Here is a 23,356-nt window from a genome sequence, read left to right on the forward strand (position 1 = left end):
AGAATTCTTACAACTCAACAACAAAAAGACAAATAGCCCAATCAAAAATGGACAAAGCAAATGGCCATAGTATGCCATGTTCTTAACAAAAGTAGTCCCCAAATACCTAGATCCCTACCTGAGATTCAGAAACTTAAGTCCTGGTTTCCCTGTACCAGACAAGTCCAAAAACCCAAAGGCAACAGCTCCCTTAAGATCAATAATCAGATGCAGCCCGCTTCCCCACCCACACTGTCGACACCCTCTTTCAATATGAACAAGTTAGGGTGCTCATTGCTAGACACCCCTGAAGAGGAGAAAGAGAGTAAGTGAGAGGAAGGGGTAGCAACAAACAAGGTAAGATTTAACAAAGGTCTATGAATACTGAAACTTCAAATAATTATATATATATATGTGTGTGTATATATATGGATGCTGGGGTGTTGGAATGGCTGGTAGGAGGTAAATGACATGATGGAACTGTAGCCTATAGCATCCTTTGGGATTTTCTCTATAGCTACTTGTTGAATTGTGCCTTGAAGGTCTTCACCTTTCTGTATATACCTTGAATTGCATAATAGGGAAGGGACTGAGATTGTGGAATTGTAATCCAAAACAATTTTTGAAATTACCTCTATAACTGCTTGTTGAGCTGTACATTGAGAGTTGACACTTTTCTGTATGCATGATATATTTTACAATAATAGAAATGGCTGAAATTGTAGAACTGTGACCCATGACATTCTTTGAAATTTGCTAACTACTTGTGAAATCGTATTTTGAAAGTTATCACTGTTATGTATATATGTTAAAGTGCACAATAAAAAAAATAAAATGGGAAAAAAATGTAATAATTTAAACGGTGTGTTACTGGCACAATGCTAGACAAATACAAATCAATGGAAATGAATTTTTAGTTATGAAATAAACTGAAATGTATTTATTGTTCAATATATGACAATGTTGGAATTTCAAGACAGTGGAAATTGAATATTTCAATAAGTATCATTTGTGATGACTATCCATGGAGACAAAATGAAAAGGTAATTTGAAAATAAAGAAATATATATATCATTAAAATATGAACAATTAGTAAGTTTCACTATATATCATAGATATGAGAAGTGAATCAACCATGAAAACATCACATCTCACATAAAGATTTGAAAAATTCCAAACAAAATGATGTTTCACAATAGCAACAAGAAACTGGAAATTGGCACTTGTGTTGGGATTCCGCAAAACCATCCCCAGGTACAATAATTCAGTAAGAGAACTCACAGGACTAAGCATATAATTGTACTCATGGCTACGGTTTATTATAGCAAAAGGACAAACAGCAACATCAGCAAAGAGAAATGGAGAGAAGTCTGGAGGAAACCAGGCACAAGGTTCCCAGAGTCCACTCATAATGGATTCACACTGGACATGCTTAATTCCCCAGCAATGAGTTGTGAAAACTCACGCAAATTGTTGTCTATAAAGGAAGCTCATTGGAGACCCAGGAACCCAGGGATTTTATAGGGGCTGGTCACATAGACATCCTAGCACGTATAAAATCCCCAACTCCCAGAAGGAAAACAGTTGTTCAGCACAAACCATGTTGTTTGTACAAACATTTTAGATACAGTAAGCCACTCTTATCATTTAGGGAGATGAGAGCCCTCCCGAAATTCATGTTGCCAGATGCTAGTCAAGGGCCAATCTTGCAAGCTGGCCTCTTTCAGGATAAGTGTCAGGCCTGCCATGGTAACGCTTTCATGCACAGTTTTAAAACGCATGACTTTTAGAGGAAATTTTATTTCTTGGAATGTGTTCTAATGGTATGATCAGTAAAATAAACAAAATTATAACAGCATTTTCACAATAAGTGAAAAATAAAACATGTATCTACCTACTCCAAGGGATACATGCCAATCTTTCCTAACAGTTTTGAACTACTCTTGGACTTGCACATTTCCACAGTTCAGTAAGCATCTATCCATCTATCCAGAGAATTAGATGTCAAATGCTCTTTCAGGTATCTCCAATCTGGGTAAGGGCATCTCTTAGCATGGTTCCCAACCCCTCCTTACCATAAATACATATATATTTGACTTTCAGGGCAGAGAAGGGCATCTATTTAAATTAAATAAAAACATATATTTTAATATTAATTTTACTGATACATAAATATTCCTTCTCAGCTCAATTCAATTTAATGTTTTACAATGAAGCTTATATTTGGTGAGATCTTACTTTATTCTGGACAAGATGAATAAGATTTATTTCTCCCTCAAGGAATTTATAGTCCAGTAAATATCACCAGAGTAAGCCAATCTTTCCCTAGAATGTTTCCAGTTAAAATAACTGTTAACTATATACAAGAAGCAAAAGTTTATTATGTACTGCTAAATTTTATTTTCTGTAAGCACATAAGATATTTTCTTTCTTTACTAGATATCACTCACCTATTCCTTTGTATTTCCACACTTACCTGTGGAAATTTGGGATAGCCAGTTTTGTGGGACTTGTTTCTTCTTTTATAACATCATTAGAGGATTAATTGCATAATCTTAAAATCCTTTCTATCATGAATACTCAATAACTTTGGAATTCTACTGTCCACAGGAGTAACATATTATCAAATATAACTCATACTGAATAAGTGGTGATGAATAAGGATTACCTCACTTATCCTGTTGTCTTGTTATCTGTTTTTAAATAATAATGTTATTTTGTTTTATTAGTAGTCTGCTAAGTCAGAAATGTCACTTGGGTTTATCTGAGTCAAAATATGGGACGGAGCGGTAGGGTTTGAATCCAATTCTGCCTCAGGGTATTTCCTCAACCATGGCATCTTGGTCTCCTCAGTGTAGATAATATATTGTTTGTATTTCAAAGAGGACTTTTTTGTTAAAAATTAAATAGTTTAATATCTATAAATACTTTTAAAACAGGATAGCACATAATATGAGCTCAATACATATGTTTTCTTATTTTGTATGAAATGTATTTCAATACTTGTGATATCTGTGCTAAAACAGTTTGCCATGAAACTCCACCCCTTCCACAATACTTTGTTAGAAGAAATAAGATTTCCCACAGAAATGACTTATATTCACATGAGAAGAATAAAGGTAAATATGAAAATTCTTAAACTATGGGAATTCCGACATGATCAGGATGCTAATTACCTTCATCCATGTAATTAGATCAGAAATTTTCAGAATAAATAAAACATAATACCTCTGTGACTATCAATGAGTGACAGAACCAGGAAACCTAGATAAACTGATTTCCATACAGAGGATCACTTCATAGTTGAACAGCAATCCAAGGCAATCCCTTGGGGCAAACACAACATCTGAATTTGGGTCACTGGAGAAGGTATCCCCAAAACTTTGCCAGATCAAGGAGAGGCCAGCCAAGGTATTGGCAACGTTAGGGGCAAGGGCTAATACAGGCCCCTGAATTAGCAAAACAACAATAATTTGCTTAGGCTAAATACTTCTCAATACATTCCAAATTTTGCTGAGGAGAAGAAAGATTTTGTATATATTCCTGCTCATTCTCATGGTACCTGAAACTAGAGTACTTGCTGCTACTGAACTCCAAGGTGAAAGCACAGCCCAACATCTCCAGGTTCAAACACAGATAAGACAAAAGAAGTTAGTCCTTTGGAAACAACTGCTGCTGTGCAAGATGTCGCTGATCAAGTTAAGAAGTGAGATTGTTCTTACTAAAGCTGAGACCCAGATCCACATCAACTTGACTTTTGATGAAATTTGAATGATTACCTTAATAGTTTAGCTGCCAGATATGAGAAAGAGTTTCTGTTCTCTGAGAAAACAAAAAGAACAAAGAGCACTCAAAACACACCCTTCTTTTCTATAGGAAACAGAAACTTTCCTCACTGCTGGGCAGTAGCAAAGGCCAGTACATCATCAGAGCATCAGTGAGACCACATGGGGAAGTTGTACCTCCATCTTCACCAGAAGGCAATTACGTATCTCTCACCCTGTCCACTGGGTGGTGTATGCAGAAGCCATTTAAGCATCAATGCTTTCAACACAGAGCAGGTAATGAGGCCACTACTCCCTCTGTATGGTGTAAGCAGTGTCCATCTGGGTAGCAATAACAAGCATCCAACTCCTTCCAACCAGGAAGATATCAAAGGAGGCCGACTGCGGAGATGGTCTTTTACCTTCACCCATTCAAAAGGAGCCCCACACTTCATTATCAATGGAAGCAGCCACGGGGAGAACCTTAACTTCTACCTTTATCTGGCAGTAACAAAGTTGCCCCTCCTCCTCCTTCAGCAAAAGTAATGTCAGGGAATGCTAGCCAAAACAGAAGATTTAAATAAGATTCATAGTCTCAAAACGTAATACAAAAAGTGTTCAGCTTTCAATAAAAAATCACTTAGCATCCAAGAACCAGAAAGATCATAAACGGAAAGAAAAAAGTCAATCAACAGATGTCAATAGGAAGATGACAGGGATTTTAGAATTTTCTGACAAGTAATTTTAAGTAGACATCATAATAATGCTTCAATAAAAAATTATGGTCCCACTTGAAACAAATGAAAAAAAAAAAAAATCTCAGTAAAGAAATAGAAATTTCCTGCAAGGAAACAGGAGATAAAAAGAACCAAATGGGATTTTAGAATTGAAAACTATAATCACTTAAATAAAAAACTCAACAGCAGAAGGTGGGGTGCAAAAGAAAGAATAGTGAATGGGAAGACAGAGCAATTGAAATTACCTAATATGAACAACAGAGAAGAAATAGGAAAAATAAATGAACTGTAGACTTCAATCTTGAACTCCTACATGCAAAGAGTTTGGAAGTCATCAATCTCAAACTTACAATAAGATGAAGCTAAAAAGATTGCAAATAAGTAACCTTTCTTAAATCTATCAGAAAACTGAGGTTTGCAGGGCAAACTGCAACCTAAAATCTGGAGGGACCCATGAATCCAGAGAATCACAGCCAACATCTGCTTACCTGGAGCAGAAGCTGCTGGAGCCATAAATTAAAAGGAACACTTAATTGGTAATTTTCACAAATTGCTGGAGGCTGAGCATGGAATATCATGAGAGTGAAAAAATTCTAGGGTCTGTAGTCTTTAAGGAGGTCCCCATACTTTCATGTATTTACCTCCAGGAACTCTACCAGTGCTCAAGAAACTAACTATGGCAGGGGGAAGGAAAGAGTAATCATTGTGAAATATACCAATGAAAGTCTTTACAACAAAGGCATACTCTTCAGAAGAAGGCTTTACCAGATCATTTCAAAGAACTAACTATGGATTTCATTGATTCTCTCCATTGTTTTTCTATTATCTATTTCATTCATCTCCATTCCATACTTTCCTGATCTCCAGTCTTAACTAAGGGGGAATGGCTTGGGTGAGAAAGAGCTACACCATGGGAGAAACACTTGTGAGGGTGACAGACCAGAGGCACAGACCTACCAGAAGACTGACACTTAATCTTGAGATTACAGAGAATTTTCCCTTCTCCACACCTTAACACCACATTAAAATGGCCCTAAGGATAATAACAATGTATTACACCTGAAAGAGATGTGAATTACAGATTCTTTCTGAAGAGGACTGGATAAGGAAGTCAAAAGGTAATGGGAAAAATAAACAAGGAAAGTGATTTGAAATCTCTGGCAATCACAGCAATAGCAAACTTAAAATGTAACACAACTCCTAGTTAGATTAACATATATTCTCACAGTGAAGGCCTTTTACTAGTTTCTATAACCCAGTAAAACATTTCCAGGTTTCAACAAAAATTTATAAGGCATGCCAGAAAGTAATAAGAAAGAGTCTGAAGAGACCATGTAACCATCAGAATCAGACTCAGATATGACACAGATGCTGGAATTATTAAACACAGAATTTAAAATTACTGTAATTAATATGTTAAGAGGTATAAAGCAGACAACATGCAAGAACAGTTGGATAATGCAAGCAGAGAGGTGGAAACTCAAAAGGAAACTCCAGACATTTCTCCTGAAAGAGAAATGAAGAGTACCATGGATGAACTCATTGACAGAATGAACACAGCAGAGGAAAGAATCAGTGAGCTTGAAAATATATCAATAGAAACATCACAAACTGACACACAAAGAGAAAAATACTACTTTTACTATGATTATTCCTACTGCTAATTAACAGAATCAAACATCCCAGAAATCTCAATGTCAAATGGTTGTAAGATATGTAATCGGAATACCAGAAGGAGTAGCAAGAGAGAACAGAACAGTGGAAGAAATATTTAAAGTAATTACAGCCAGAAACCATACAAAATTAATTACAGGAACCAAATCAGATCTAGAAAGCTAAGAGAACACAGGATAAATATCAAAAATTTGGTATATCAAATTCAAATTGCAGAAAATCCAAAACAAAGAAAATCTCAAAAGAAGCTTCATCCTCCACTTCTCCCCTTCCCCAAAAATAATCGTAACTTATGGAGGAGCAAGGATAAGAATTACAGAAACCTTATTATCAGAAAGTCATTCAAACAAGAGTAGTTAAATATTTAGTGTTGAAAGAAACAAACCACCAGCCTAGAATTCTAAATCCAGTGGAGAAATAAAGATTTTCTCAAACAAACAAAAATGGAAGGAATTCACTGTCATCAGATCTGTCCTGCAAGAAATACTGAAAGAAGAGAAGGAAAATTATATAGTCCAGCAACTCAGATATACATAAAGAAAGGAAGATCATCAGGAAGGAATACATGAAAGTCCAATAAATATTTTACTTTTCTTATTCTTAATTGATCTATAAGATAGTTTTCTGTCTAAAGTGATACAGTAACAAAGTATTAAGTGATTTTAGCATATGGATCACTGAAATGAATGACAGTAACGCCATAAGGTATGGGAAGGAGGAATTGGTAATACACTGTTACAAGGTAACTACACTACACATAAAGCAGTATATTATTATTTGAAGGTGTACCAAGATCAGTTAAAAATATATACTGGAAACTTTAGGGCAACCAATAAAGAAAATTTTAAAAGAAGTATAATTAATATGCTAAAAGAAGATACAAGGAATCATATAAAATAGTCAAACCAGAGATGGCAGAAAAACTGGAGGAGGGGGGTGAAAAAATGACAAATGCAATGAATAGAAAAGTTACAAACATGGAAGTTATTAATCCAACTATGTCAATAACAGATTTAATCTGAATGGTCTAAACACAACAAATAAAATACAGTTGTCAGAGTGGATTAAAAACAAAAACAAAAACAAGACCCAACTATATGTTGTTTACAAGAAAGCCACTTTAAATATAAAGCTAAAGATAGGCTAAAAGGAATAGAAAAAACTACACCATGCTAACACAATTCGAAAGAAAGCTGGAGTAGCTCTATTAATTCTGGACAAAGCAGACTTCAGAACCAGGAAAATCACCATGGATAAAAAAGAGTATTACCCAATGATAAAAGGGTCAATTCTCCAAGAGACATAACAATCTTTATCATGTATGCACCTAAAAATAGAGTATCAAAAGTAAAATACTGTGTACCCCCTCTGGAGGGCAGTGTGGTGGCTCCACAGGTGGCTAAGTGTAACCCCATTAATACGTATATATTGGAAGAACTGAAAGCAGGGAAACAAACAGAAATTTGCACACTGTTGTTTATGGTGACACTATTCACGATTCACAATAGGTGGAGACGGCTGAAGGGCATATCTACTGAGAAACGAAAGGGTGAATTGTGGTGTATACACATGACTGAATATTGTGCAGCTGCAGAAAGGACTGAAGTCGTAAGGTATACAACCAGCGTGAATGAACTCTGAGGATTTTATGTTGAGTGAAATAAATCAGAAGTGAAAGGACAAATACTGTATGGTCTCACTAATATAAACTAATTATAATGAGCAAACTCTGAAAATTGAATTCGAGAGCATAGGTTATCAGGAGATAGAAAGCGGGCAGGGATTGGGCAACTGATGATTAAAGAGACTGTTCAACAAGGATCACTGTAAAGGTTCCTAGATTGTAAGAAGCTCTGACAGCAGTCACATTTATTCCTGAATTTTAACTGCTATTTCTAAATTCTGAGATACTGTGCTCTTTGTATACAACCTGGTATTTCCCTGGAACTTCTCTGAAGTCAGCATTACTCCATACAGCAACTGTTAAAGAAGCTGAAAAAAAGATCAGACTTCAATTAGAGATATGAATGAAGCTGATATGGTTAGGACTAAGATAAATCAGAATAGAGGGTAGTTATGTTTGTATTTTAAAACTCAATGTCTTGTGTGAGACCAAAGGAAGAGAAGGTAATTTTGTCCAAAATTTAAATTTTCTGTAGCACATTATGTAATTTAACTTCTCTGGTCATGGAAGCTTGAATAGCGAATGAGATCTTGTTACTCTATACAGGTTAAAGCAATACCCTGAAACATTTCTGAGTATTTTTGGGCAGAAAATAAAAAAGTATTTGCAAAGTCCCCTTGAGGGACAGGGGGAAAATGTGGAACTATTAAACTTCCTCACCAGGGGAATTCCTGTTATTCTCTCAAGCATTAGGAACTCCTAATTAATAAGCCAAGGCCTCGATCTTGAGGCTTGCCCTTATGAAACTTATTTCTGCAATGGCCAAGCAAGCCTACTTATAATTATGCCTAAGAATCACCTTCCAGAGAACCTCTTTTGTTTCTCAGATGTGGCCTTTCTCTCTAAGCCAACTCTGCAAATAAACTCACTACCCTCCCCTCTTCATGGGACATGACTCCCAGGGATGAGCCTGGCCCTGGCATAGTGGGATTGAAAAAGCCTTCTTGACCAAAAGGGGGAAAAGAAATGAAACAAAATAAAGTTTCAGTGGCTAAGAGATTTCAAATAGAGTTGAGAAGCCACACTGGAGGTTACTCTTACGCAAGCTTCAGCAAGATATTAACAATTGCCACAGTAAGCCAAGCCCCAACCCACAGTATTCCTGAAAACCCTAAAGAATACACTGGGGTCTATCTATGACTCTACAAATGTTTTACCTAGTAACTTTATTTTTTCAGAAACTGAAGGCCTCCAGATTGTTCCTATGCCAGATAAGCCTTGAAACCCAGGGGTAACAGTCTCTCCAAAAACATCAACCAGTTCCATTCCTCTACCTCATGAGGATGATACCCCTTTCCAGCACAAAGAAGTTAAAATGATCATTGTCCAGATATCCCTGAAGATTGAGATGATGATCAAATGAGAGGGAGGAGGTGTAACTGAGAAATTGGGATTTAAAAATGATTATGACTACTGACTCATTATATAGATATTTCTTCTTAAGTTTCTAGTATATCAGAATAGCCAGAAGGGAGTAACTTAAATTGTTGAACTGTAATCCAGTAGTCTTTGATAATGACTGTATAACTCTATTGCTTTTATCATGTGACCATGTGATTGTAAAAACTTTGTGACTGACACTCCCTTTATCCAGTGTATGGGTAGATGAATAATAAAATAAAGCATGCATAAAAAAAAAATAGGTTGGGAATATGGGAAAAAATACCCCTACATAAACTAAGGACAATAGTTACAGTATTACTTTAATAATCTTTCATCAACTGTAACAACTGTTACAAACATTACAAATGTTAAAAAAATAGCAGAATTACAAAAATGTGTTATCATCAATTGTAACAAATTTTCCATACCAATGCAAGTGTTGGTGGTGGCAGTGGTGTATGGGAATCCTGTATTTTATGCATGATTTTTCTGTAAACCCACAACTTCTCTAATAAAAAAAATTTTAAGTGAAATACTGATAGAATTATAAGGAGAAATAGACAAATACACTATTATAGTTGGCAATGGCTTCACTCTTCTTTCAGTACTTGATAGCTCAGGCAGGCAGATAAGTGAGGATATAGTTTACCTGAACAGCACTATGAATCAACTTGATCTAATGACTTTTTCTGAATGCAATTATATTGAGATATATTCACACACCAAATAATCCATCCAAAGTACACAGTCAATGGCTAACAGTATCATCATATAGTTGTACATTCATTGCCACAATCAATTTTAGAATATTTTCATTACTCCAAGAAAAAATAAAAATAAAAAACACCTAGAGCATCCCATACCCCTTATCCCCCCATTATTTTTTTTTGTCTTTATTTTATTACTTATCTGCCCATACACTGGATCCAAGGAGTGTCAATCACAAGGTTTTCACAATCACACAGTCACATGATAAAAGCTATACAGTTATACCATCAACACCAAGAATCAAGGCTACTGGATTACAGTACAACAGTTTCACATATTTCCTTCTAGCTACTGTCTTACACCAGAAACTAAAAAGGAATATCTATATAACGCATAAGAATAACCTCCAGAATGATCTCTCAACTCTATTTGAAATCTCTTAGCCACTGAAACTTTATGTTGTTTAATTTCTTTCCCACCTTTGGTCAAGAAGGCATTGTCAATCCCATAATGCCATGGCCAGGTTCATCCTTAGGAGTCAGGTCCACATTGCAAAGGAGGCTTATACCCCTGGGAGTCATCATGTCCCACACAGCGGGGAGAGTAATGAGTTAATTTGCAGAGTTGACTTAGAGAGAGAGGCCACAGTGAGCAACAAAAGAGGTTCTCTGGGGGTGACTCTTAGGTATAACTATATTTATAGTATATTCCACCCAACAAGAGCAGAATAGACCTTCTCAATCTGACCTAGCATATTTATGAAGATACAACATATTATGGGACATAAAACAAACTAACAAATTTAAAGAGGCCACACTGAGCAACAAAAGAGGTTCTATAGGTGTGACTCTTAGGCAGAATTATATTCTTGTATATTCCATCTAACAAGAGCAGAATAAACCTTCTCAAACCAATACAGCACATCCACCAAGATACAACATATTATGGGACATAAAAAAAAACAAATTTAAAAGAATATAAATCATAGAAAGTATCTTCTCAGACCAAAATGAAATTAATTAGAAATCAAGAACAGCATGAAAGCTGGGAAAAATCTAAATACTGCACTTAGATAGGGAAAGAAAGATCTTTTCAACAAATGATTCAGGAACAGATATAAAAATGGAGGAAAATGAAATTTGACACCTACTTCATACCATGCACAAGCATATAAACTCAAGATGGAATGTATACCTAAACATAAAGGTTATCTATTAGGCTCCTTGAAGAAAACAGAGACAATTACATTTGCAACCTGGGGACAGGTAAACCTACTTAGAATGCAAAAAGCACTACAATAAAATATAATATTGATAAATTATACTTCATCTAAGTGACAATATTTTGTTGATGAAAAGATGCTATTAAGAAAGTGAAAAGCAAGCCAAACAGAGAGAAAATATTCATAATACATATATCTGAGAAGGAACTCATATCCTGAATATATGTATTTTTAAAAACTTCAAATCCATAATAAAAATACATAAACCCAATTTAAAAATGGACAAATGTCTTGCACAGACACTTCATGAATGAAAAATTACAGGTGGCCAGAAAGTACAAGAAAAATGTTCAACATCAATGGTAATCAGGAAAAGACATATTAAAAACAAAGTGAGACACCATTTTACATCCCCTAAATGGCTAAAATTTACAAATATTAACCAGGCCCAATGTAAAAGCAGATGTGGACCAACTGAAATTCTCAACATATTTTCAACTAATCTTGTAAAATTAGTTGAGAGTTCCTTATGAAGTTAAGCAATCCCACTTTAACATATTTAACCAAAAGAAAGGAAAGTATATGCCAGAAAAAGACTTATTACATGATTCTTTTGGGCTTTATTCACAATAGCAAAATATTGAAACAACCCACATGTTCACCAGTAGAAGAATGGAGAACAAATTTGGTAACTTCATACAATGCTATGGAACTGTTTCTTAGCAATAAAAAGGAAGGAACTAGCCTAAAATGTAAAATATGAATGAATCTCAAAATCACTATATTCAAAGAAGTCAGACAAAAAGAATATAACAAATGATTACATTAATATAAAGTTCATAACCAGGCAAAATAGAAAACTAAATAGTTGTTTCTCCTAGGAGGAAGAATTATTAAATAGAGTGGTACTTGACAGAATTTTCTGAGAGGACAGAAAAGTTTGATGTCTAGATCAGGATGTTGATTGCAAAAGTATTTTTCTTTCTATTTGAATTGCTCATTCTGTTATATGAGGGGGTGGGGAGAGAGAGATGGAGAGAAAAGGAGGAGGGGGAGGGGAAGGAGGAAGGAGGAAAAGAAGGAGAAAAATGATTTTTGAAAAAATTAATTTTTAAGGTTTATAAGTATCCTGCTACCACAAATTTACTATTCATCAGGAACTATTCTTAGGACTCTTATTATCTTAGATAATCCTAAAGTGGAACCTATGAGGTGGAAAGTATGATTATTATTTTGTCAGTGAAGAATCTAACGGTAAAAATATTAACTAATCATCCACAGTCATACAGAGCTCAGATTCAAATCCTGATAATTTGTCTTCAAAGTCCAATTTCACACATACTGACCATATGCACATGTGCACGTGTGTGCGCGCACCCACACACACACTCAGCATCTTATATTGAAAGAATACAACCATGATATTGCAAAAATCATTGCCTTTAAATATGTGGGAAGAAGTTTCACAAACAATATTCAGGCCTCTGAACATACTGTTTTCCTAGTTATTCCCATTGCCACTCAAAGTTTTAATTATTATCTATTCACAAAGAATTAAGTGATCTCTCTAACTTAGATATTTGGTTTTAAATTTGGGTACAAATAATTGCCATTTTTCATGTACTTCGCAATGGAATCTCATATGCAAATCATTTCCCCCTCCCTGTTCATGACTGTTAATCTGGCCCTCTTCTAATATTTCCTATTATTATGAAACTCCACATTGTGTATCCTGTTAAGTAAGCCAGAAATAGCGAAAATATTTTGAATTCATCCCTCTCTCTCACTTCCAGATTCCAATGCATTACCTAATTGTATTGGTTTCACTTCATAACTATCTTTTTATCTGTCCACTTGAATCCTTCTCCACATAAATGCCTGATACAAAATAGGGCTGGCATGCAACTTATTCAAATAATTTAATATATGAGCACAAAAAAGAAGATCAGTGGCAATAAAGAGAACATACCTTGCCAGTTAGCAACCTCTTGTTCAGAACACATATTTCAGGGCAATACAAACTGGTGGGCAAGAGGGAAAGGGAATTAAGAAAAAAGAAGGAAAAGAGGGGACAGGGCTATACAATATCCCGTAACATAAAATTATAGAAAAATTTTCATAAAAAAGGCAAAAGGGAAGTAAACTTATAAAATATTTACTACAGGAAACAAAACATGTAAGAATAGATTTGCTTTCAGTTTTCAGAAATATCAAGTAACCATCAGCTCTGAAAAACAAGATATTAAAGATGGAATGAAAAGAGACTAGGAAATATAAGCAACAAATGCTATGAAAGTTAAGGTGTAAGCAGAAAACGTATGGCTTAGAGTTAAGAAAGAATAGAATCAACCAAACACAAAGTCAAATCAGCAATTTGGGAACTAAACAATATATACCAAAAAAAGGTAGCTACAAAAAAAAAAAACAGCTGTGGATATTAAAGACAGAATATAGTTCTAAATCATGAATGAACTGCATTTCTGAGGAATAAACTGGGATAAAGAAAATAAAAGAATGTCATAGTGTTTAAAAATATTCCCCCAATCTATTTTATTTTATTTTTTTAAAGCAACCTATTAACCAGAAGAATTCACTATATTTAAGGTTGAAATAATGTACAAAGAACCCCGGTTTTACATAGTCTGGAAATGTTTTGGATTTTGATGTTAAGAAAATAAGCACCTATGCATGTAAAAATAATTGAAACTGACCATTATTAGGTGAAACGAATATGACCCACGTCCTACACTCAGAAGAACTATCATTAATGTGTAAAGACAATATAAAGAGATTTTTGGAAAGGCAAAATCAGAAAACAATATAAAAAATGATCTATGTATCCTGTCCCAGAAATGTACTGAGATCTGGAATTAAAAGTATTAACACAGAAATAGAGAATTTTGGATTTAAAGGATGTCATAAGTCCTGATTCTACCTATCTCATCATCTCTGTAATGACTATACTATTCGGAATTAAGTTCAGATGACTCATTAATTCAACAATATTTTGAGTGCCAGTATGCCAGGGCAACCACCCCAGGCACAGAATAATGTCACAACCAGTGAAAAATATGGTAACAAAAAAATTTTAATATTGATTCCTAAAATATGATGCAATAAAGATTAACGATAATAATTTGAGTGTAAAAACTCAGATCGTATTGGATTGAGAGAAACTGTGAACAAGAGAGTATTATGCTAAAGTCTTCATTTTACATAAGGGGGGCATAACTAATGAAATTATTCTTAAATATGACAACTTTGAAAATCTTAAATGTAATCTCATGTATTACTTTTAAATCTACTGAATAAACTCTAAGTCATTTAAAATAAATACAAAAGCAAAGATATACCTATATAATTAATACTGTAGGTATTGAAAATAATTTTAAATAGCATAAAAATAATACATAAAATACATACTAGATGTTAACATATATAAAAGAATTAAACTTCCCATTAAGAGACATCTCCATGAGTTGAACAGAACTAATAAACTACACAGAGATACTGCTTATATGAGAAATATCTGATGCACAAAAGTAAAACATAAAATGTTTAAAATAAAACCATATATGAACACAAATTTGAAGACAGAGAATTATTAAGTATTTTTGTATGTGATGTGTAATGACAGTGGGTATAAGTAAATAACATCCCCAAATTTCTGCACCTGGTGATATTATGGGTGATATTTACTTTATGATTTATAATTTTCTATATTTCCAGTTTTTTCTTAGAAGGTAAGTGCTTTAAGCTTAGAAACAGGTGGTAAAAGTTTGAAAAAGCAAAGATTTCTAGTTTGTTTACTATTTCATTTTTGCAAAATATCTCATATTCCTTGCCTAATTTAACTGGTGGGTCAATACATTATTTTAGGCAAAGAATAATAAATATGGGAATCAATGGCTATGAGCTGGGAATACTCTTAGATATGGCTTTGATTTTAATGTCCCTAGAAACTTGGGATGTTAAATGAGCTGGAACTTGTTTATCTTCCATTATTTGAAGGAACATTTATTCTTACCTGATGTACTTGCCCCAAAGCTCTTGAGATTGAGCGTTCTATTTTCCCAGCAAATGATGGCTTTGAAGTGTTTATTTTATTTGAAAATTGGTAAATATAGCTGTTGTACACATTTAAATACTACAGAGAAATTATCATTTTGATTACAGCTTGAAGATTTTTTATAAGACTTTTGTAACTAGTCATCAGCTATTCCTTCACCCCGATTCCTATTCCCCACCCCAGCAAAGGATTCTCTTACTCCAAAGCATTTTTGATCGTTCACAGTCTCACACACCCTGAATAAATTGCTTAAAAATCCCATATTATATATTTTCCTTTTGCTAAATCACACCTTAGAATTACCACTACTAGGGATTTATTTCCACATCTCTTTCCCTCTTGGCATGAAGTCTTCCTGACCCCTTCCTCTCCATTTTCCCCTTAGATCTTTTCATTTTTCATCTCTTTTTAATGCTGAAAGATAAAATTCAACCCCAGTTTTATCCACAGACAAGCATATCCAAATTCATGCCAAAGTTCAGCAAAGCAAAGGAACTTCCAATGAACAGGACAGGACTCTCCCAGATTGGAAAGCATTTTATTAATCTGCTAGTTGAGCATGCATTTTGGAGTCCCATCCCTCTCCTAAGCACTTAAGTATTTATTTCTAACACACAGTTTACTCTTCCCAATTGCAGAACATTGAACTAGGATTCCTCCATCTTCTTACACCACTGTAGCACAGCCCAGTGGTATTCAAAATGTGTTCCCTGGACCAGCAACAGCATCATTTCTAACATTATTAGAAATGCGGATTCTTGGGCCCCAATCCAGACCTAATGAATTAGAAATTCTAAGAGTTTCTATGGTGATTCTGATGTATGTGAAAGTTAAGAACACATGTATGATCACAAAGTATATTTCCAGTGATCAAGTCATATCAAGAATAGCAGACCAGTGTCGAAATGGGAGGCGGTGAGCAGTGGGGAGAAATGTGTACATTCACAATAAGAGTTATGCCCCAACTCTGACCCATCCCCAGATTTGACACTGAATAGCTCATTTGAACCACTTGTTCCAACACCACCTCCTTCGTCCATCACACAGATCACCATAATGAATTTCTGGATGCTTTTACACTTGGCTTGGACTCAAATCTGCTCCTCAAAAACCGTTCCTGTGCTTTCCACAGGCAAGACTTATCCTATTCTATTTGAGACTCACTGACTGCTCAGAGTCTACCTCAATCCTTTCCCTGATTTCCTGGTTCTACAACCTTGAACCACCTGATATGCTAGTTAACTGTACAGTTCCATCATAATTTTCCAAATCCTAATAAAGAATTTTATCATTGAAATAATTTAGTGCATGTTCATCACCAAGACAAGACAAGTTTCCTTGTCTCCTTTTGCCAGTTCAATAACAGAATGGGACTAACCTAAAGGACAATATAGTTTGACTCCAAATTATACACATATAAATATATACACACATGTACACAGTTCCTGTAACTTTTTAAATTAATGCTTTTCTCACTCCTAAACTCTAATTAATATGCCATGATACCATGAATCTATGAATTTTAAGAGCTCTTAATTTAGAGGTGTTAAAATGTGGGGCAAAAATACATGGCTGAAGATAAGAGATTACAGGCTATGGAGGTGGAGAGTAAGGACTACACGTGGAAAGACAAGATAGAGGCCTTTGAATTAGCCTGGGTGAGAGACTGTGATTGATAATAGTTTGGTCCAGAATTGGAAGAGTGAAGTTTGAGGCAAGTAGATAGTGTCATAAATTGTTATAACTATTAAAATATTTTGTGTGCTACCAGGGCAGCCATCTATCTTTGGCTCAACAATGACCTTTAGCCTAGTTAATAAGCAGCATATATTCTCCCAGAGCCCAAACTTGCATCTGTGGCCACCACCCACACCACCCATACATCTCACCCAAAACCCACAGTTGGTCCCAAATGATAAGCTACCCATCCCCAGTGCCCTTAGAATCCCAGTCCCTTTTCCTTTTCCTGCACATTGCTTTACAATAACGAGTCCTTGACTCTCACAGGAAATCTACTAAACCCCACTCCTGGACCACCATAAAGGCACAAGCCTATGGGTCCCTTGGACCCCTCAGAGAGCCTCTTTCTCTCTGGGACCTGTGAGTAACAATCTTCTCTCATGCATTACGGCCAGATACATTTTAGATATATTTAATAGAGAAAATCTATAGCACTTTGAGAATGACAGAATAAAGGGGGGAGGGGATAAGAGAAAACTATGGAAGGTAATTCTCAGACTTCTATCTTGTATCAGTAGATGATAATGGCGCCATTCAATGAGATAAGAAATCCTGGAAAAAGAACCAAGTTGTAGGAGTGAGGATGATACTGTGACCGCTTAACGTTTCTTCTGCCATAGTCACCTAACAGGTGTTTCTGTCGCCCTTCTTTCCTCCTTATTGGAGACAGAAGCTGTCACACTAACTTTTACTGATTTGTTAAAGAGTATACATATATTCTCTCTTGTCATCCTCATGAGACATCCATAAGGTAGGTGTTTCTAAGCCCAATCACACAGAGAAAAAACTGAAAGGGAAATGGCTTGTACAAAATCACGCCATTAATAAGTGGCAGAATTTAAACTTAACCGTTCAAACTCTAAGACAATAACTTTTGCACATTTGCCTCTTTAAATACTTTTCTCCGAGAATTTGGAATTGATATACATTGTTCCATACTCACTCCTAATACTGAACTAAATAAATCTCTATTATTGGAATATTTTCCTGTAACATGTATCTTTTTTGAGGATTGCTTCTTATCACCAGTATCCCAAATCAGATATCTCTTCCTACATTGTTTATTCTGTTAGAGTACTTCAGACCATAATTCATCAACATATTTCTGCCCATATTTTAGTACTTTTAAATTAATATCTCCTAAAATTCATGAGATAAGAACATACCATGGCATAATTTAACACAGGTTTATTTTTTTCTTTGCGACACATAAAATTGATGCATCTTGAAAATAATGCCATCTTAGATTCTTTGAAATAGGGTATATTATTGTCTCCATTTCCTGACTTACTCTTTAGAGACACTCATATATTGATATTAAATGAATTGTCTTCATATGTGATTGTGACCTGTAAACTCAAGTGGTACTTAATGCTGCTTGCAAAACACTCCATGTTCCCTACTCTGACCATTCTTCCACTTTGCTAGTCAGTCATTTCATATCTTTCCTCTCTCAAATTTCCAATAACATGTCTCCTATGTTCACTCTCAATTTTAGTAGCAAAATAGAAGCAATGAGATGAAACTTCACATGCTTCCATCACTGTATCTAAACGTCTGCCTGCATCTCTGTCAATGAACTTTCCCTTCTTGTTAAACAATCTCTTAGCCAGCCCCACTTCCTGCACTACTACACTATATTCCATCTCGACCCTTCCATACCCTGGGATATTGATTCAGCATTACTTCATGCCATCATAACTGTTTCCTTTCTACTAGATCGTTCCCATTAATGTAGGAACAAACATTTCTCTCAAAATAAAATAAAACAAAAAGAACAAACAACATTGTCGAGCTCACCCCACCCCCCTTCTTTTAGAGAAAAAATTCCCTATTGTCTCAGTTTCCCATTGCTAGAATAAATACCACGCAATAGGTTGACTTCAACAATGGGAATTTATTGGCTCACCGTTTCAGAGGCTAGAAGGCTTGTTTTCTCCTAGGCTGCCTGTAGCATTCTGACAGGCTGGCAGTTCTCTGGGTTCTGCCGCTTTCACTTTTCCATTTTAGGTCCTATGCAGACGTCCCATCTTTTCTCTTTTTGGTTCCAGCTGACTTCGGTTCCTCCCGGAGGCTTTTTCTTTATAAGGTGTCCAGAAAGAGGCTTAAGACTCATCCTGATTCAGTTGGTCACACCTTAGCTAAAGATAACATTTTCAAAAGGTCTTATTTACAATTGGTTCATACCCACAGGAATGGGATTAAGATTAAGAACATCTCTTTTTTCTAGCGTCCATAACTTAATCTACCATATCTATATTCCCTTTCCCAGTTTACATTTTCAAACCTGCCTCTTTTTTTCAGAAATATTAATTTATTACTTACACAGCCTAAAAATATTTTTACTACGTCTGCCTTCCCTACACCCCATCAATACTACTAAAATAAAATTCAGGAAGCTAATTAGACGAGGATGACTAGCTGAGACAATCTCCGACCAACAAAGGGAAGTAACAAAACTGAAATTTAAGAAAAGCTGCCTTTCCCTAAAACGCCTGCATGCTAAAAAACAGAAACTGACCAGAGATAGATACCTTAGGAAGGAACCGTGCCAGCGGAAACAGACCAAATAAGGTACTGCAGCGTAGCTATCCAATCAGAAGGCTTCCTCATTTGCTTCCGGATTAGCCCCCAAAAGTTCCCTGTTTCGACCCCTCTGACGAGGTTTTTACCGTTTTCCGTTTGGCGAAGCTCCTTTAGTGCGTCGTGTGTTGCCCAGGTAAACTTTAACAAAGTTGTTTAATTGTCTTAGCTTATCTGTGACAGTACAGTTCTCATTAGCCTCACCAGTGACTTCCATGTTAATAAATTCAGTTAAATTCTTAACCCGGTTGTCCTTGAAACCTTTTTTTTTTTTTCCGTTTTCCTTCTAAAGTACCACCCTGTTCTGATTTTCTGCCTAACAATGTGACTACTCCTCTTCAGTATCCTTTGCTAATTCCTCCTCATCTTTTTAACTATTTTTTTCTTAAATCAAGTTATTCCTTGTATAATTTTGACTAATCTCCTGGATTTATTTACCAGTTATGTATTGTGATCCCCTCCCCTGCAAAATAAAAGAAATTTATTTATTCAGCCTGGCCATCTCCCATTTAGTCTTATATACAATAATCTACATGATACTTTTTACTTCCAGGCTTCTTAAACCTAACGTGTACAAAATAGAGGCCCTGATACGTTCCCCTAAAATTTTTCCTTTTCTCTTAGTGTCCCCTCCCCGTTCAAAAATTGCCAACTATAGTTAGTTCTTAAGTTAAAAACAGAGGCATCCTAGATTACTCTTTCTCTTACATACCATATCAAATCTGTCAACAAATGCCATTCCTCTGTCTCCAAAATATATCCAGGCTACCTCCCATGACTTCTGTTCCACCACCCTCTTCAAAGATACCATCATCTCTCACATGGGTATTCTAACAGCTTCCTGTTTGGTTTCCATGTGTCTTTCAACATAGAATATAGCATCCGTAATCATCTTATATATAAATATTTAATAAAACTCAAGCTATACATCAATCCTCTGCTTAAAACACTCAAATTAGTTTTCCCACTTGATCACAATAAAGCTAAAGTACTTACTATGACTCTACATTGTTTGACACTTTCTCCAGCTAATGGTCTTTAATGGTCTTCCATTTTCTCCTCTCTTTGTCATTGACTCTACTAAAGCTTCACTGGCTTCAATATTTTTCCTGGAAGACTCCAGCATGTTCCCATCTCCGGGATTTCGATCTTGTTATATCCTCTGCATCCCTGGGCAGCCTGCATGGGTCATCCCCTGTCCCTTCTGAGTGAGGAAACCCTTTCTAAAATTGACCCCCTTATATGCTTTATTTTTAGCACTTATAAATGTCTGTTAGACAAACATATGGTTATACAGACTAAGGAGTTTGGAGTTGATATTTTAATGGCCATATTTGGAAATAATACCATATATCTCAGAAAGATTATGCTATATTATGAAGACATAGGTTTTTTTCTCCTCCACAAGATTTTTTGGAGGAAGACAGCATCCCCAAAGAGCCCACCATTCTCCTTTGCAATTGCTATATCCTTTTCTCCTCCACAGATGTAAATTCTGTCCTAATATCCAACCCTAAATTTTAGTGTTACTTCTTCTGGAAGTCTGCACAGTGAAATCATATGGAATGTATATTTTACTTCTAAGTTCTCTTAATATTTCTCTTGTACAGTTAATTTAAATTGTGTAATTAAGCTATTGTTAACCTAAATATTTATTTATTCATAACATTTCATTTATATGCATTGCTCTATAGTATTTCATTGTCAACATCACATTTTTCAATTCTTTTTTATGGAAGTTTAAGATTTTCAGTTTTTTATATTAAAACAAATTCTGTGATGGACATTCTAGTACAAACCTCTGCTCCACATATGCACATATGTGGTTTGGGCAACTACTGGGTTAAAGTTAGTATATAATTCCAAAGAGATTTCCAAAGTGATTGCACCAACTCCCCCTAATAACATTATCTAAGAATCTTTGTAGCTTGGTTTTGTCAGTCGTTTCAATGTAGTTACTCTGGGGGCTAGGAAGTGATAACTTATAAATTTGCCTTGCTTTAATTACTAATAAGAAACAAATGTAGCGAATTGCATATTCATTTTTTATGTGTGCCTGTTTCATTTTCTGAGCTATTTTATTAATTAAACTTTTTACTTTGATATAATTGTATATTTATGTGAAGTTGTAACAAATTATAGAACTATGCCATGGACACTTTACTCAGTCTCCCTCAATGGTAACATCATAAAAAAACAATGGTGCAAAATCACAACCAGTATATTGCCATTGATGCAGTCAATATTGAGAAGATTTCCATGACCACAAGTGTCCCTCATGTTGCCCTTTTATAGCCACAACCTCTTTCCTCCCACCACCACCCCCTCTTTAAACCCTGGCAACCCTAATCTTCTCTCTATTTGTATAATTGTGTCATTTCAAGAATGTTATACGAAGGGATTATGTAGTATGTAACCTTTTGGGATTGACTTTTTTCACACAGCGTAATTCTCTAAAGATCCTTTCAAGTTGCTATATCAATAGTTCGTTTCTTTTATTGCTCAGCAGTATCCCATGGTATGAACAAGCCACAGTTTGTTTAATCCTTCACTCATCAAAAGACATCTGAGTTGTTCCCAGTTTGTTACTATTTTGAATAAATCCACTAAAAACATTTTTGTACAGGTCTTTGCGTGGATATGAGTTTTAATTTCTCTTGGATAAATGACCATGATTGCAATAGGGCTGGGTTATATGGTAGTTGGATATTTAGTTTATAAAGAAACTGGCAAACTTTCCCATAGTAGCTGTACCATTTTACCTTCCCACTGGTAATGTATGACTTATCTAGTTTCTCCAAATACTTCCCAGGATTTGATACTGTCACTATGTTTATTTTAGTCATTCTGATGTACAGTGATATTTCACTGTTTCTAATCTGCAGTATCTTAATAGCTAATGATGTTGAACATATTTTCTGTGCTTATTTACTTTCTGTGTATCCTCTTCAATGTACTATGTCTTTATGTCTATTGCGTATTTTATAATTGAATCATTTATATATTTATTGTTGAGTTTTTAGGGTTCCTTGTGTACAGTATTCTAAACACTAGTCCTTTGTTAGAAGTGTGGTTTGCAAATATCTTTTCCCATTCTGCAGCATCTCTTAATTTACAGGATTTTTCACAGAGCAAAAGTTTTTACTTTTGACAAAGTACAGTTTATTGATTTTTCCTTGTATAGATCATGCTTTTGATGTCAATTCAAAAAACTGTGTGTAGTCCTAGATCTGGAAGATTGCCTCGTGTTTTTTTTTTTTTTTTCTGGAAGTGTTATAATTTTACATTTAAGTTTGTGATCCATTTTGAGTTAATTTTTGTGTAAGATGAGAGACTTAGGTTGAAACTTTTTTAATGACTATGGCGGTCCACTTGCTCAAGCACCATCTGTTAAAAGGCTCCTTTCCTCCACTGAATTGCTTTTGAAATTTTGTCAAAAATCAGTTGAGCCTATTTGTGTGGGCCTATTTCTAGGTTTTCTGTTCTGTTCCAGTAATTTGTTTCTATTCCTCAACTAATATCACAAAGTCTTGATTACTGTAGCTATAGAGTAGTCTTGATATGGGATAGATTGATTCCACACATTTCATTCTTCTTTTTCAAAATTATTTTAGCTATTCTAGTTCCTTTGGCTTTCCATATAAATTTTAGAATAATACTGTGTGTCTGTGTCTATACACACACACAAAAGGCTTGTTGGGATTTGGTAGGAAATTTCTTAAGCCTGGGTATCAGTTTGGGGAGACTTGACATGTTTTGTATTGAGATTTCCAATCCATGAACACAGTATGTCTCTCCATTTAGTTAGATCAT

The sequence above is a fragment of the Choloepus didactylus genome, chromosome 5 (genome assembly GCF_015220235.1).
Source record: "Choloepus didactylus isolate mChoDid1 chromosome 5, mChoDid1.pri, whole genome shotgun sequence".
NCBI lineage: Eukaryota > Metazoa > Chordata > Mammalia > Pilosa > Megalonychidae > Choloepus > Choloepus didactylus.